This window comes from Camelus bactrianus, chromosome 32, assembly GCF_048773025.1.
Source record: "Camelus bactrianus isolate YW-2024 breed Bactrian camel chromosome 32, ASM4877302v1, whole genome shotgun sequence".
Taxonomy (NCBI): Eukaryota; Metazoa; Chordata; class Mammalia; order Artiodactyla; family Camelidae; genus Camelus; species Camelus bactrianus.
The window spans coordinates 785,827-803,033 of record NC_133570.1 but is presented as its reverse complement, the minus strand read 5'-3'; the positions used below and the strand labels follow the sequence as shown (position 1 = coordinate 803,033).

Sequence of the window (17,207 nt, the reverse complement as noted above, 5' to 3'; positions counted from 1 at the left end):
CAGCGCTGCAGTCAGGACAGGTGCAGCAGTCCCCAGCGCAGGAGGCCACGGGCTCCTTCTGTGTCCACCTGGCCCTCTTCAGCAGGCAGCTTTCATCCCGGTCCGTCCATCCCTGGCACTGTCCGTGTTCCAGGCGGGAGGAGTGAGGGCGGAAGGAAGGGGCACGTCGTTGAACACGTCCCTTAGCGAGCTCTCCCGAAGACCCGCCAGCAGCTTCTTTTCCTCACTGGCCGGAAGTGTGTCCCGTAGCTGTAAGGGAGGCTGGGAAACGCTTTTCATTAAGTGGTGATTTTCTGTCCGCAAGTGAAAGGGGATCACATAGTGGGCTGGCAGTTGGCAAGGCTGCTGCAGGAGGCACGGAGGATTTCATGTGGGGAAGTGGTGTGTGTGTGTTCTGCATGTGTGGACACGTGCGCACATGTGATGGGCACATGCATATGCTCTGTGGTGTGCGTGGCCATGTGTATCCACATGTGGTATGCGAGTGGCTTGTACGTGTGCATTTGTGTGACGTGTGTGATTGTAGGTGATGTGTGTCTGGGCATGTGTGCCTGTGTCATGTATGTGCGCATGCTGTGTGTGTTGTGCACACGTGTGCACAGGGGGCCTGGGCAGATCTCTTCCAGGGCCCGTTCCCTTTCAGAGAGCAGATGGGGGGTGGTGGTGACTGGAATCAGGAAGACCGTTCAGGAGACCGGCAGTGATGTGCAGGAGGCCGAGCCAGGTGTGCCTCTGGGTCAGAGAGACGGCAGTGCTTGTTGCTGCTGGGTGGCCTGGAGCTGGGACAGGAGGGTTTAAGGCTCACTTGGGCTTTGGGTTGGATGAACTGATGAGAACAGGATGGGGTGATTGGGAACAGGATGACCTTGAAGTGTTGGGAGTTGGCTTCAGGCATGTTAATTTTACCTGTGATAGGACTTTTAAAGTCCCTTTCCAGAGCATAAAGTAACCTAAAAACTGCTGGGACTGTGGGGTTCTCCCCATGGAAGTCTACATGGTCTCAGGTTGAGGGTGAAATCAAGCCACTGTGCTAGACAATTCCCAGTTGTGACTCCAGGTAATGAGTGAGTGACTCATTTAAATCACCTTGGAGGGTCCATGGGTATAAGATATTGTAAATAATACATGTATGTGGAAAAACCAGAGTACAAAAAAAGAGAAGTCGCTGTCCATCCCTAATTCTCAGTTATCTCTCCATAGGCCCCTACTCTTTTTTTTTTTTTTTTTTTAATTGAAGCACAGTTAGTTACAATGTGTCAATTTCTGGTGTTCAGCACAATGTCCCAGTCATGCATACACATACATATATTTGTTTTCATACTCTTTTTCATTAAAGGTTCTCACAAGATATTGAATATAGTTCGCTGTGCTATACAGAAGAATTTTTTTTTTATATATTTTTATATATAGTGGCTAACATTTGCAAATCTCAAACTCTCAAATTTATCCCTTCCCACCCCCTTTCCCCCGGTTACTATACGACTGTTTACTATGTCTGAGAGTCTGTTTCTGTTCATTAGTGTATTCTTTTTTACTTTTTGTTTTAGATTCCACATATGAATGATATCATATGGTATTTTTCTTTCTCTTTCTGGGTTACTTCACTTAGAATGACGATCTCCATGTCCATCCACGTTGCTGCAAATGGCATTATTTTATTCTTTTTTATGGCTGAGTAGTATTCCATTGTATTATTTTTATATATATATATATAATAAATATACCACACCTTCTTTATCCAGTCATCTGTCAGTGGACATTTAGGTTGTTTCCATGTCTTGGCTATTGTAAATAGTGCTGCTGTGAACATTGGGGTGAATGTATCTTTTCAAATTAGAATTCCCTCCAGATATATGCCCAGGAGTGGGATTGCTGGATCATATGGTAAGTCTATTTTCAGCTTTTGGAGGAATCTCCATACTGTTTTCCATAATGGCTGCAACAAACTTCGTACGCCCCTACTCTTACTTTTTTCTTGTGGCTTTTTCCAAGGAGCTCTGTGCATATATGAGCATGTTTGACCCTTGTCTTCACACAGATGATGACTTTTCTCAATTTAGCATGTCTTTGCAATCACAGAAGTCTGCGTCCTTCTTGCTGGTGGCCCACCGTGTACATGGTCCGTGCTACTCAGTTTGCTGGTGAACATTTGTCGTCTGTGATTTTACATGCGATGAGCATCCCGGTACATCCCTGTCCACACGTGTGAGTGTTCCTGGATGCAGACATGGCAGTGAGATGGGTTTCTAATGCCCTCTGTAGAGGGGGTTGAAGACTGCATCCCTGACAGTATCACATGACAGTGCCTGTCCCCCGACTCTCCACAACGCCGGGGAGCAAACCTTTTCTCAGGGATGGACTCTGACTGGGCCCCTTTCCTCCTCCCTGAGTATGGAAGCCCACTCAGGAAAAAGTTAGAGTCTGGGTCTCAGCTGTCAGCAACTGATACTGACTCTGCTTTAAGCAGAAAAGCACTGTAGCTCCAGATGCGGGAGCCCAGGCGGAGCCTGAGCTGCTCCTCCCTTCTCCACCCCAGTCCTCCTGGCCGAGCGAAGGGCTCAGCTGTTCCCGCCTTCCCAGTGGCCCGGCATATCCCCTCACTTGCTGGCCAAGTGAGACGTGCGAGGAATCAGCCGTCTGGGAGAATGGTGGGAAAATCATTTAAGCAGGTTTTTTTTTTTTTTTAATGGAGGTACTGAGGATTGAATCCAGGACCTCATGCATGCTGTAACAGCTGATTCACAATTTTTAAAGGTTACATTTAAGCAGTTGTTTTTGGTTTTCTTTTGTTTTTATTATTGTATTTTGTTCTATTTATTTATTAGTTTTTAATTAAAGTATAGTTGGTTTACAATTTGTATTAATTTCTGGTGTACAGTATAGTGATTTAGTTATACATACATTTGTATATATTCCTTTTTGTATTTTTCATTATAGGCTAATACAAGGTAGTGAATAGTTCCCTGTGCTCCACAGCAGGGCCTTACTGTTTATCTATTTTGTATATAGTAGAGTGTATCTGCAAATCTGGAACTCCTAATTTATCCCTCCACCCCCACCCTTTCCATGTGAGCAGTTCTGATCTGTGTGTATTGAAACTGAACTTAGAGAGGATCCAAGAGGGAAGATGTCACAATCTGGAAACAGAAACCACTCTGCATATTCAGTTGGGCAGACATTTTCTATGGGAAATTTGGGGCTTACGAATTGTTGGAGGCGCTGAAGGACCTGGTTCGGACTGGGTCTCCTGGATGACTCCCAGAACAATACAGAACTGACCCATCAAGGCGCCTCCTGTTTCTGACGCTGCCTCTGGAGCCAAGAGGGATGGGAGGACCCCTCTAACGGCCCCACACCTGGAGCTGTGTGACACGCAGCCTGGAGCCCTGGCCCAGGGTGAGGACTTCAGGTCAAGAAGCCACCCAGCTCTGGACCTCTCTGACAGGAGAGACTCAAATCTGTCAACCCTGCTTGCGGACAGCAGGTGCAGACAGGAGCAGCAGGAGGGAGGACGCCACCTGCCTTGCACCCCGAGCCTTGCGCAGATGAGCAAGTGGGAGGGCCTAGGTCTCAGCTGGGACTCTGACCTCCAAGGAGGCTGGTAGACATCGTTTTTAACTTTCCAACTTATCAAGCCTACTTGGATGGAATGAAGGTTGATAGACACCCCCCTACGACACTGCTGGTGGGACTGTAGTTTGGTGTTGCCACTATGGAGAACAGTATGGAGGTTCCTTAAAAAACTAAAAATAGAGTTATCATATGATCAAGCAATCCCACTCCCAGGTATATATCAGAAAAAGATGAAAACTCTACTTTGAAAAGATACATGCACCTCAGTGTTCATAGCAGCACTGCTTACAATAGCCAGGACATGGAAGCTACCTACGTGTCCATCAGTAGATGACTGGATAAAGAAGATGTGGTGTATATACACAATGGAATACTACTCAGCCATAAAAAAGAATGAAATAGTGCCATTTGCAGTAACATGGATGGACCTAGAGATTATCATACTAAGTGAAGTAAGTCAAACAGAGAAAGACCAATATCATATGATATCATGTATATGTGGAATCTAAAAAAATGACACAAATGAACTTATTTACAAAACAGAAACAGACTCACAGACATAGAAAACAAACTATGGTTACCAAAGGGGAAAGGGGGTGGGGAGGGATAAATTAGGAGTTTGGGATGAGCAGATACAAACTACTGTATATAAAACAGATAAGCAACAAGAACCAACTGTACAGCACAGGGAACTATATTCAATATCTTATACTAACCTATAATGGAAAAGAATCTGAAAAGGAATACATACACATACATACGTATACCTGAATCACTTTGCTGTACACTTGAAACATTTTAAATCAACTATACTTTAATAAAAATTTTTTTTAAAAAGAGCCGCATTTTCAGCACTTAGAAACATGAAATCACTCCCCTCTTTTATCCACCTAATCTTATCCCCTTCCAGCTGCCCTTGTCTCATCTCTTTTATAGCCATGTTTTTTTCTTTTTAAAATGTTCAGTGTGTTTAACATCAGAGAGATCATTTGCGTCTGCATTTTGCTGAGGAATTGATCACTTTATCCTGTATTTTTTTTTAATTTTTAAAAAATTTTATGCAAGTTAGTTTTTAAAAAAAATTTTAATGGTAGTACTGGGGATTCAACCCGGGACCTCACACATGCTAAGCGTGCCCTCTACCACTGAGCTATGACTCACCCCTCATTTCTTTTTTTTAATGGATTTTTGAGATATGACACACACACCACAAAACTTATCCTTTCAAAGTGCACAGTTCAGTGGTGTTCAGTAAGTTCAAAAAGTTGTGCAACCATCAGCCCTACCTAATTTCACGGTTTCACAAACCTCAAAGGGAAATCCCATATCCAGCTGCAGTCACCCGACCCCTGACCCCTGGAAACCACTCATCTACTTCCCATCTCAGTGGATTTGCATGTTCTGTACATTTTATATAAATGGAATATGATATGTGACCATATGATATCTGGCTTCTCTCGACTTAGTGTAATGTTTTTGAAGTTCTTCTATGTTGTAGCCTGTGTCAATATTTCATCCTTCCTTTTTTGGGTGAGTAATATTCCATTAGATGTAAGCCATCAGTTGATGGATATTTGGGTTGTTTCCATTTCTTGGGAATTATGAATAATGCTTCTAAGAATATTTTCACACGCATTTTTGTGTGGATATGTGTTTTAAATTCTCTTGGGTATTTGCTTAGGAGTGGAATTCCTGGGTCATGTTAAGTCTTAGCTTTTTTTGGAGAACTGCCAAACCATTTTTCAAAGTGGCTGCGTCATTTAAAATTCCTACCAGCAGTGTCTGAGGGTTCAGATTTCGCCACATTCTTGTCAACACTTACTGACTTTTTGATTCAAGCCATCCTAGTGGTTTTTGGGTTTTATTTCCCTGATCCCTAATGATGTTGAACATCTTTTCATGTGTTTGTACATCTTCTGTTGAGGCATGTATTCAAGTCCTTTGCCCATTTAAAAACTAGTTGTCTTTTAACACTTTTTACAATTTTTATTATATTTTATTTTTAATTGAATTACAGCTACAATGTGTCAATTTCTGCTGTACAGCACAATGTCCCAGTCGTGCATACACATACAAATTGTCTTTTAACTCTTGAATTGTAAGTTCTTTATATGATATGATTCATAAATATTTTCTCTCATTCTGTGGGTTGCCTTTTCTTAATGGTGTCATTTGAAGCACAGAAGTTTTTAATTTTGGTGATATCCAACGTATCTGATTTTTCCTTTGTTACTTGTGCTTTTGGTGTCATGTGCGTTTTCCTCTGAGAGAGTGGTCATTTCTGCGCTCACACTTAGGGCTTGGGTCCATTTGGAGCTCACCTTTGCATGTAGTGCGAGGTTGGGGTCCAACCCCGGTGTTCACAGGTGGAGGCCGGTTTCCAGCACCATCTGCTGGAAAGCCCAGCTGATTTGAGGGATGCGGTCCTCCGCCCTCCGCCCCCTTTCTGCGCCGCTTGCTCCCCTCTCGGCCCCAGCAGGGAGCCTCCCCCGCCCCCCCGCCCCGGCGGGGTCCCTTCCCCCCCGCAGACCCCTGCTCGGCCGGCCCGCCTCCCCGCCAGGGCGTCCGCAGGCATCCCAGCGCCGGGGTCCTGAGGCCCCCTCCCCGGGCTCACAGCCGGCGCTCGACAGGCGCTCCCGCGGAGGCATCTCAGCAGGTGCCCCGGTCCGGCGCATACTCCGCTCTCCGCAAACCTGGCGCGGGTCCGCCGCCGGCCCGTAGGCCCGCGCCCTCGCCCCGCCTCTCTAGCCCTCCGGGCCGTCTCGACGCCTCCCGCCCCGCCGACGTCTGCGGGCGCCGGGCGCGCGTCCCTTCCGGCTCGCCGTAGCGGCGCGCCGCCGCTTCCTCCGCCCGGGCCCCGGATGTGTCGAGCGGAACGGCGCCGCCTGCACCCGGACGCAGTCCAGCCCGACGCGGAGGAGCGCGGCCCAGGCCCCGGTAGGTGTGGGCGCGGCGGGGACGCGGGGCGGGGTCGCGGGGCCCGCGCCCCGGCCTGGGCCCTCCCTGGAGCACCGGGGCGCGGCGCGGAGCGCCGGAGGGAGGCCCCGCGAGGCTCCGGCTGTGGGCGAGACTGGCCCGGCGCGGGGCCCGGCGCGTCGTGACGGGGGCCGGCGGCGGGCGGCGCTGCGGGCGCCGGCTCCTCCCGGTGAGCAGGCGCTGGGCCGCGGGCGCCTCGCGTCGCCGCCCCTGCGTGCGGTGAGTCGGCTGTGGGCCCGGGGCTTCCTTGTGATTGGCCTCCCGGCTTCCGCGGACGGGGAGCCCCGCCGCGTTGCTTCTCGGCGCGAGGTGGTCGCTCGCAGCTGTGGGAGAGGGTGCGGAGGGAAGCTGACTCGCCCGACTCGCCCGCGGGGCACGCTGGGGCGCGGCCCGGCCGTCGCGAGGTTCCGGTCTCCAGCTCCCTCGCAGCCCGCCTGCAGCCCCGGACGGCTCAGCCCGCTCCGCCCGGCCTTGGCGCTGCCCTTCCCTCCGCCCGGGACGCGTTCCCGTAGAGCTGCGGCCCTCGTCCCTGCTGAGACGCCACCTCGTCGGTCAGAAAAACAACAGCGAGATGCTAGTAGTGCTTATCCTGGGGGTTGCGAGTTTTATTCTCTTCATTGTTTTGTATCTTCTGTTGATATATTTTTAAACTTTTTTGTTTTCTAAAAAAATTATTATTATTGTCATTTTACTCTTTTTTTGGAGGGGGAGGTAATTAGGGTTGTTTGCTTGTTTGTTCATAATGGAGGGACTGGGGATTGAGCCCAGGACCTCATGCATGCTAAACACGCTCTGTACCACTGAGCTATATACTCTCCCCGTTCTGTTAATATTTTTTTACGTGACAGGTACAATAAAATGGTTTTGGTAACTTTTTTTAGGGGAGTCAATGAAATATAAATATGCTCCTGAATGGTTGGGAGAAAAATGTAAAAAATGTATTTAAAAAGTCTTAACTTGTTCCACCCCAAGATAAGCACAATTAGCAGTTTCTTTGTGGCCCTTTTTTCTTTCTATGTAATTCTTTTTTTTGATAATTGGGATTGCATAATGTAACTTTTATATGCTTTTAAAAACACGTAGGTAGCGTGATCAGGTGCCTTTCCGTCCTCCACAGTGATTGCTGTTAGTGCTGTAGTATGTGTGAACCATTATTTCTTGCCTTTTCCACGCCATGGCTTCCAGCTTATCTTCTCTCCAGAATATTCTTCCTCATCAACAGCCAGCCCCTCCAGCTACTTCTACCTTTTCCAGGTCTCAGCTTCCTTTTATACTGGAGTTAGGAATTAGGAACAGTGGCGTGCTCCCTGTCACCATTTCCTCTCCTCGTTGCTCTTGAATCAGCCTCAGCTGAGCTTTTGGTCCCACCTGTACTGTGAAACAGCTTCTCTTGGGGTTAGGTGCTGCCATATTGCCACGTCCCCCTGTTAGCAGCCTTTGACCGGGCTGCCCATGGCTTCCTTGAGTCACTGTCTCTCCGTGGCAGTGAGACACAGCTCTGTTGGTTCTCCTGTTGCTTTGCTGGCTTCTACCCCCGTGTCCTTGCTGGTTTCTTCTCATCTCCCTGACGTATAAATGCTAAAATGCCTTGGGGTGATCCCCCTCCTCATTGGTCTGCACACTTGGGCGATCTCATCCTGGGTCATGACTGTTGGAGGAATGTCTTGAATGTGTATTTCCTGGCTGGATCTTCCCTTTCCAAACAGTCACTTTTACTTGATTGATACCTGCTTCTACACTGTTGGCGTCTCAGTCGGAGGCAGCTCCATTACTCCTGTTGCTCAGGTCAGAACTCCTTGTGTGATCTCTGTTTCTTCCACATCCTGCATTAGATTGGTCAGCACTTTAAAAATCGATCTGAGTGCTGACTGCTTCTCCTGCCCTCTTGCCTACAGTTGTTCAAGCCCCCCATGTCATCTCGCCTGGGTTATTCCAGTGACCTGCTTTCTGCTCACCTAAGTGGCTCTGCAGGTGACTCTCAGCACAGATCCGGGTGGTGCCCTCCGTGGTTTCTCATCTCCCTCAGAAAATAAGCCAGTCCTTAAGGGAGTTTATGAAGCCCCTTGTACCCAGGTCCTTGCTGCCCCTGTGACCTCGTGTCCCGACACCCCTGCTCCCTGGCTCCAGCCACACTCCGCTCAGGGCCTGCTCACATGTCGGCTCTGCCTGGAACATCGAGTCCCTACATACCACAGGCCTGCCTCTCAGTCGGTCAGTTCTCTTCAGAAGTTTCCAATTCAGGGAGTCTTCTGTTTAACCCAGCACCTCGCCCGCTCACCCACGGGCTCCATCCCTTACCCTGAGCTTCGCCGTCGTGCTCACGGTCTGGCACCTACTGCTTTGTTCATTGCCTGCTGCCCATCTTGGGGCAGGAACTGCGCTTTGTTCACGCTTGTGCACACAGTCTTTCAGATAGTGTCTGATGGAGTCAGTGCCTCGTAAATACTGTTGAGTAAGTAAATCAACGAACAGGTTCTTTCCTAAAGCAGGTGGATTTGGTAGGACCTAGGCATACAGGGGTAGTTAAAACTACAGGGGAAGCTGAGGAGCAGACTTCACATGCGGTGCGTTAGAGGAGGGAGGTTGCCTTTTCTAGGCTCACACACGGGGTGAAGTTTGTTGTGGACTTTGGGTTTCGTAGGTAGAAATGAAGAGAAGGGAGTCAAGCTGGGGATGAGCACTTGAGGCCATTCAAGGAGGGATTCAGCTACCAGACTGCATTCGTGGGGCCCCCTGCGAGGTTGGACATCCTGCAGGGGCAGCGTGGTGTCTCTTCACGTGGGCCATTCACAGGATCTGTCCATCTTGTTTCCTGGCAGTGAATTCTCGTATTGATGCTATCTCTGCCAACCCCCCTCCCCCATCCAGAGAGGTCTGCAGATCCCCCTGGGGTTCCCCATTCCCAGTGCGGTGGCAGTGAGCGCTTGGCTGGTCTGCTTTTTCCCTCTGCAAAGGCAAGCAGCTGACTGTGGCTGCAACCTGTGGCCAGTTGAGCCTCTTTTTCCAGGTGAGGGGCCGTCTCCCTCTGGAGCCTGGCTCTGCTCCGTAGCCACCAGGAGGGGCTGGAGTGCTCACTGCCCGTAGAGCAGAGCATCCCTTGGGCCTGTCATCTCAGCCTCGCCCCATCTGTGGTTTCTGCTTTATTTCTAATCAGCGGAATTTTTTGTCTTGTTTTAATGCATTATTATATTGTAGAAATTAATTCAAAAAATCATTTTATGTTCTGAGTGGAAGGGAAGGTCTTTAAGTATCCTCACTTTACTATTTTACCTTTTATGTAGTTTTCATTTTTTTTTTTTTTTGGTGTAGAATTCGGAGAACTTTGACAGTTGTGTGATTTCCCCGATGGTCAGGGTGCAGAATAGTTCCTCCCTCCCAGCTATTCCCTTGCGCTGCCAGCCTGCAGCCAGCTCCTCCCGCAGCCCTTGGCAGCCTTGCCCTCTGTGTGTGTCTGGCTTCCCCAGGATGTCAGTGAAAGGCACTCACACAGGGTTGGAGCCTTTTGAGTCTGGCTTCTTCCACTGAGCGTAATGCATTTGACATTAGTCCAGGGTGCTGCGTGTACCAGGGGTTTGTCTCTCTTTGTGGAGCGGTAGTCCGCAGTGTGGACAGAGCACAGGTTAACATTCACCTGTTGAAGGGCATTTGGATCGTCGCCAGTCTTAATACAAGTAATTGCACGACCGTCAAACAGTGCAGAAGTGCCCAGAGGGCGGTGGGGTCCTCTTTGCCCTTTCTCCTCGTTCTTGGCTTCCCCCAGCTGCCTGGTTCAGTAGCCGTTTTTCCAGGTCTCTTTCTACACACTAGAGCCTGCATTCTCCGTGAGAATGATATTTCCCGTGAGGGGCCAGAACTGGCTCTTGGGAGGAGGGTGAAGTATCAGACACGACGGTGGTTTGTGGCCTCCCGCAGGGTCATAGGGCATCACGGGTGAACTGTCCTGCTGTGGTAGTAAGATTTCACGGGGGGGTGGCTAGGAGAGAAAGGCCTAAGTGGACTTCTTAGGGGACGATGGGGAAGATAGCTGAGCAGCAGCAGCAGAATGATGAATTGGCGTTTGTAACTTTGCTGCCTGGTGTTTGAGAAAGCACCTCTTCGGTTTGTGGTGGGTGCTCTTCTCGCGCCGAGGCGGACCCCACCTGCTGTAGTACGGGGCCTTGGTCTCTCAGGCTAAGGACCCCCCCCCCAACTGCCGTGATGTTCAGCTTGTGGCACCGGAGCCTGTTAAACTGCAAGGCCTCCTGGGAGCTTGTGTCTGGGCTTCCCTGTCTCGGCACGGCGGACCCCGACAGGTCGGCTCTGTACAGCACGCGGTGTCGCGCGTCCAGCACAGCACTTAGACTCAGGCTGTTTTATGTCATTTGGAAATTAGGCATTTTAGGAACTAGTGAGTAGGAACTAGTACAGAGCCTTCATAATCTGCTCTGAGGTGGGAGAAGAATGAACCTTTTGTTAGGAAATAGAATCTTTAGTGCAGTCCTTTATTTGTTAAGTGACATCTGATGTTGCCATCTTACGTAGATGGTTACATTCTACTGTGAAAAATTTCAACGATACATGAAGATTGAAATAACTTTATAGTAAACACCTGTATACCCACCCCCTAGCCTTCTGCTGTACCTGCTTCATCCGTCCATCCATCTTTTAAAAATTTTGGGTAGCATTTCAAGGTAAGTGAAAGCATAGTTTTTAATGTAGTTAAGCTTTTTTTTTTTTTTTTTTAACTCCCTGTGGCAGAGGTGGCTGGTCTGTTTCTTAGGGTCTGTCACAGTACTTGGAACAACACAGAGACCGCGTATTTATTTATTTTTATTTATTTTTGCAGGGAGGAGGTAATTAGTTTTATTTATTTATTCGACTTTTCGGTGGAGATACTGGGGATTGAACCCAGGACCTCAGGCACGCTAGGCGTGTGCTCTACCACTTGAGATATGCCCTCCCCCCAAAGACCACTTACGAAGCGACTTGAGTATAAGTTACCAGAGAGCATTCTCTGCGGAGGGACATCCTGGAGGATGGCCGTGCTTTTTTGGGAGAAGAGGGAGGTTTCATGTGGCTAGACACGGGGTGTTTAGGGATGAAGGTTCTCATGGCCTGGCTGCCGCTGCTCTGCTGGTGGAGTGGTCTCCGCCCCGCCTTGGCTCTCCTGGAGCTGCTTTCTCACAGACCTGAAACAGTGGTGGTGTCTGGATCTCGTGGTCCTCAGACTGCACCTGGCCATCGCTGAGCACATTTTAGCCACGCAGAGGCCCGCTCTGTGCGGACTGCTGGGGACGCCACTCAGGCGGTGCCCTGAGCATTTCCCTCAACCCTCCTGTGCCCGTTACCAGGCCTGCCAGTCTCAACCGTGCTGGTTTTCAGGAGTCTCAGTGTGTGTGCATCTGTCTGGGGAGAGTCCAGTTTGAAAGGAGAAGCTCTACATAGTCTTACTTTGATTTGTTGCTAGTCCACTCAGTAACTTTAGTTTGAAACACAGATAATGTTAAACGAGGGCTTGACTGAATTTTTCCAAAGACAGAGATAAAACAGCCGAGACCACTGTCCTGAAATTTCCTAGCTCCTCTGTCCCTAGACTCCATCACGGCCCCGGCCGAGGCTGTGTGTGCTGCTGCGTGTTCCGTAGAGTTCTCTGACCCTGGGTTCCTCCGCTCTACTGGGACGTACTGCTTTCGGGCCATTTCAGGAAGCAGAATTAGGAAATGTGTTACAAGGAAAAACTCATGTATCGATATGACTCCTAGTTCTTATCCAGCACCATGGGGCTGATCCGTGTCCTTCCTTCTCTGTTCCTTTGGTGATTATGTTGTCCTTTCCAGAGTCAGATTTGTTTCTGTTTATATTCAGTTTTAGGAAGTTCTTCATCCTTACTGATTTAATTTTGCTTTTTGAATATGTAACCCTTTAACATGATTCTTAAAGTCACACTGATACGAGATGGTGTGCTCAGAAGCGCCTTTCACTGTCCACCAGTCTGCTTGCACCCGCCCCCTGTGGGTCACCCCCACATGCATTTCTGGCGTATTCTTCCTGGGTTTCTTTTTGGCAAAAGTAAGCAGATATTTACGGGGTGTTACTGCTTCCAGACTCTTTTGGTGGACATAACTAAGAAATATATTTGTTAAGAAAAAAATGTATGTACAGATATGTATGTATCTGCTTGCTGTTTTTATTGAAGTGTAATTGACATACATTATGTTAGTTTCAGGTGTACAAAATAACGATTTCACATTTGTATACAGTGCAGGATGGTCACCACAACAAGTCTGGTTACAGTCTATCATCATACAGAGTTACAAATTTTTTTCCTTGTTATGAGAACTTTCAAGATTTCCTCTCTCAGCAACTTTCAAATCTGCAGTACTGTAGTATGGACTGTAGTCACCACGCTCCACACCCCCATGACTTAATCATTTTCTAACTGGAAGTCTGTACCTTTTGATCCCTTAACCCATGTAGCCAACTGCCCAGTCCTCGTCCCCTCTGGCAGCCACCAGTTTGTTCTCTGTATCTGTGAGTTTTGTTTTGTTTTGTTTAGATTTCATATATGAGTGAGATCATACGGTATTTATTTCTTGTCTGATTTATTTAACTTAGCATAATACTTTCAAGGTCCATCCGGTGTTGTGGCAAATGGCAGGATTCCATTCTTTTTTTCTTTGTGTGTGTGTGCGTGTGTATATATATAGTCAGTTTACAATATTGTGTCAATTTCTGGTGTACAGCACAATGCCTCAGTCATATATGAACATGCAAATGTTTGTTCTCATATTCTTTCTCACCATAACTTACTGCAAGATACTGAATATAGTTCCCTGCACTATACAGCATGGAACTTGTTGCTTTTTTTTGCTTCACTCTTTTTTATGTCTGAGTAATACTCCATTTTAAATACATCATGTCTTTATTCATTTATTCATTCATGATGGGCACTTAGGTTGCTTCCGTATCTTAACTATTGTAAATAATGCTGTGTATGAACATAGGGGTGCGTATATCTTTTCAAATTAGTGATTTTGTTTTCTTCTTTTTAGATAAAGTGGGATTGCTTGGTCATATGGCAGTTCTATTTTTAACTTTTTTGAGGAGCCTCCATACTGTTTTCCATAGTGGCTGCACCACCAGAAGTGCGTGAGGGCTCCCTTTCTCCACATCCTCGCTTGTTATTTGTTGTCTTTCTCATGATAGTCATTCTGACAGGTGTTAAGTGGTATCTCATTGTGGTTTGATTTGTGTTTCTCTGACGATTGGTGATGCTGAGTGTCTTTTCTAGTGTCTGTTGGCCACCTGTGCCTTCTTTGGAAAAATGTCTCTTCAGATCCTGTCAGTTTGTAAATTGGATTCTTTTTGATATTGAGCTGCATGAGATCTTTATGTATTTTAGATATTAACCCCTTATCAAATATGTGATTTGCAGATGTCTTCCCCCGTTCTGTAGGCTGGCTGTTTATTTTGATTATGGTCTTCTTCGCTGTGCAGGGCTTCTAAGTTCGGCGTCTCCCATTTGTTTGTTTTTGCTTTTGTTGCCATTGCCTTTGGAGTCAGGTCAAAAAAAAGAAAAAAATCTTCAAGAGTGATGCCAAGAAGCTTAATTGCCTGTGCTTTCTTCTAGTAGTTTTGAGTTAATTTTTGTGTATGGTGTAAAATAGTGGTCTTTGCATGTGGCTGTCTGGTTTTCCCAACACCATTTATTGAAGAGGCTGTCTTTTCCCCCATAGTTCATGCCTCCTTTGACGTAAATTAATTGACTGTATATGCGTGGCTTTTTATTCCTTGGTTCTCTGTTCTGTTCCACTGACCTATAGGTTTGTGTTTATACCAATAACAGACTGTTGTGATTACTGACACTTTGTAATGTAGTTTGAAATCAGGGAGCTTGAGGCCTCTAGTGTTGTTCCTTCTCAAGATCACTGTGTCTGTTCATGATATATTATGGTTCCATACAAATTTTTTAATTGTTCTGTTTTTGTGAAAAATGTCATTGGGATTTTGATAAGGATTGCATTGAATCTGTAGATTACGTTAGGTAGTATGGACATTTTAGCAATATTAATTTCATATTAATCTATGCGTGCAGACTGCCTTTCCATTTATTTGTGTAGTCATCTGTTTCTTTCATCAGTGTTGTGTCTTACAGTTCTCAGTGTACAGGTCTTTGACCTCCTTGGCCAGGAAATTCCAGAGTATTTTATTCTGTTTGATGCAGTTGTAAATGGGATTGTTTTCTTAATTTCCCTGATAGTTCTTAGTATGTGAAAATGCAACAGACTTTGCATTTTGACTTTGTGTTTTGTATTTTGATTTGATTTTGTATCTTGCAACTTTATTGAATTCATTTATTAACTCTAATAGTTTTTTTTGGTGGAGTCTTGAGGGTTTTCTGTATATAATATGTTGTCTGAAAATAATGACAGTTTTACTTCTTTCCAATTTGAATGCCTTTTATTTATTTTTTAAATTAAATTTTTTTGGTGGGGGAGGAGGTAATTAGGCTCATTTATATATTTATTTATTTATTTATTATTGTTTTTTAATGGAGGTACTGGGAATTGAACCCAGGACCCTGTGCATGCTAAGCATGCACTTCACTACTGAGCTATACCCTCCCCACCTGGATGCCTTTTATTCCTTTTTCCTGTCTAATTGCTCTGGTTAGGGCTTCCAATAGTATGTTGGATAAAAGTGGCAGGAGTAGGTGGGTACCTTATGTTGTTCCCGATCTTAGGGGAAATGCTTTCAGCTTTTCACTGTTGAATGTGATGTTAGCTTGTCATATGTGGCCTTTAGTATGTTGAGGTATGTTCCTCTGTACCCACTTTGTTTTTTGAGTTCTTATTCTAAATGGACGTTGAATTTTGTCGAATGTTTTCCCTGCATCTATTGAGATGACTATATGATTTTTCTTCATTTTGTTAATGTGGTTTATCACATTGATTGATTTGTGGATGTTCAACCTTCCTTGCATCCCTGGAATAAATCCCAGTTGATCATGGTTTATTATCCTTTTAATGTGCTGTTGAGTTCAGTTTGCTAGTATTTTGCTGAGGATTTTTGCATCTATGTTGATCTGGGATATTAACCTATAATTTTCTTTTTTTGTGGTGTCTTTGTCTGGTTTTGATATCAGTAATGCTGGCCTTGTGAAATGAATTTGGGAGTGTTGCCTCCTCTTCATTTTTTGGGAAGAGTTTGGGAAGGATATGCATTGAATCTTCTTTGAATGTTTGGTAGAATTCACCAGTGAAGCCGTCCAGGACTTTTGTTTGTTGGGACATATCGCTTTGCTTTTGGAAAAAGAATGCAGGAAAGATACCTCTATCCATGCATCAGTCCACCTGTCTGTCTCTCTTCCCCCTTTCTTATACAAACTTATTGCCCCGTATGTAGTCTTTTGCACTTTGCTTTTTTGACTTAACAGTATATGTTCTGGAAATTGTTTTACACCGTTTCATGAGGTCTCCCTCTTTTTTCATACAGCTATGCAGCACTCCATTAAAGTGAATGTACCATAACACAGTTAGCCAGTCTCTGAAATATTTTGGGCATGTCTCTAATTTCCAGTACTTTGCATTTACGAGTAACGCCACAGTGAATAACTCTGTGCTATGTGTTTTCATTTTGGAGTTGGATATTCATGGTGAATTTGTCGTGGGACTGCTGGGAACAAGGGTAAGAGCCTGTGTGGTTTGTTAAATGGTGCCGTTTGTAGGGCTGGACAGCTTATACCCTGCAGCAGAGCTAAGTGGCCTGGCTCCCTACAGCCTCACCAACAGCTGTCTGGCTTTTGGATTTTGTGTGGCTGATAGATGAGAAGTCATAGTTCAGCTTAGTTTTTATTTGCATTTCTTTTATTACGAGTGATGGATTTATAAGTGAATGTGCTTGAAAAATTCAGCTTCAAGTCTTGGAGTTTCGTTTTGTTTTACTAATTTTTGCAATAGGAAACCCCATTTCGTTAACATAGGCTAGGAGTGAGTGAATTGAATCAAATGTTTAGTTCGTTACTCGTGAGCTGCCTTGAAGAGATATGCTCAGTGTTTTGGTGGATTGGGTTGTTTGGCTCTCTTTGATTTGTGAGAATTCTTAAGAATGGATAAGCCTTTTGTCATATATGCTTCAAACATTTTTTATCTCAGTTTTTTATTGCAATGTTTCTCTTTAGTAAAATTTTCAATTATTGTATTTTAAAAATAAATATTGTTTCTAGGTTTTATGCCATATTTAGGAAACTCTTCTTCACTGCTGGGTTATAAAAATATTCTCGTATGTTTTAAAAATATTTTTATGGCTTGATTCCCCTCCCCTCCGAATAATTTTTGAGAATGGTGTGAGGTGTGGGGGTGGGCAGAGCTCAGGGGGTTAGAGCTGACCGTTATTTTTCTAAATGGATTGAGCTAAGAAAGTTTGAATTTTAATTCTCTAGCATCACAGAACGCTGTTAAGAATTTAGTAATGCTTTAAAATGACTTTTTTTTTGGTGTGTGTGTTGGCTGTTGAAGTTCACTTTTATTTCCATATGCATTTTTACCAAAATAGTAATGGGATTTTTCAGGGAATTATGTTAAATCATTACATAAATTTGGGGGAAATGGACAATGCTACATGTCCCTATTAATGACATTGGTATAAAGTTCTTTTCGTTTGCTCTTCTTTAAATTCTT

The 17,207-nt window shown here is 45.6% G+C and overlaps 1 protein-coding gene across 19 annotated transcripts in view; it reads left to right on the top strand.

The window, feature by feature from the left end:
• Positions 1 to 6,364: 6,364 nt before the first annotated feature.
• Positions 6,365 to 17,207, top strand: part of EP400 (E1A binding protein p400) — a 98,472-nt gene continuing 87,629 nt past the window's right edge. For 17 of the 19 annotated variants that reach the window (XM_074356408.1, XM_074356406.1, XM_074356405.1 and 14 more), the window contains exon 1: positions 6,365 to 6,510. The gene's annotated coding sequence lies outside the window, so the exon portion shown is untranslated. Of the gene's footprint in view, positions 6,511 to 6,640; positions 6,769 to 17,207 lie in introns of those variants that run through there. The other 2 variants (XM_074356395.1, XM_074356394.1) reach the window with 2 other exon arrangements.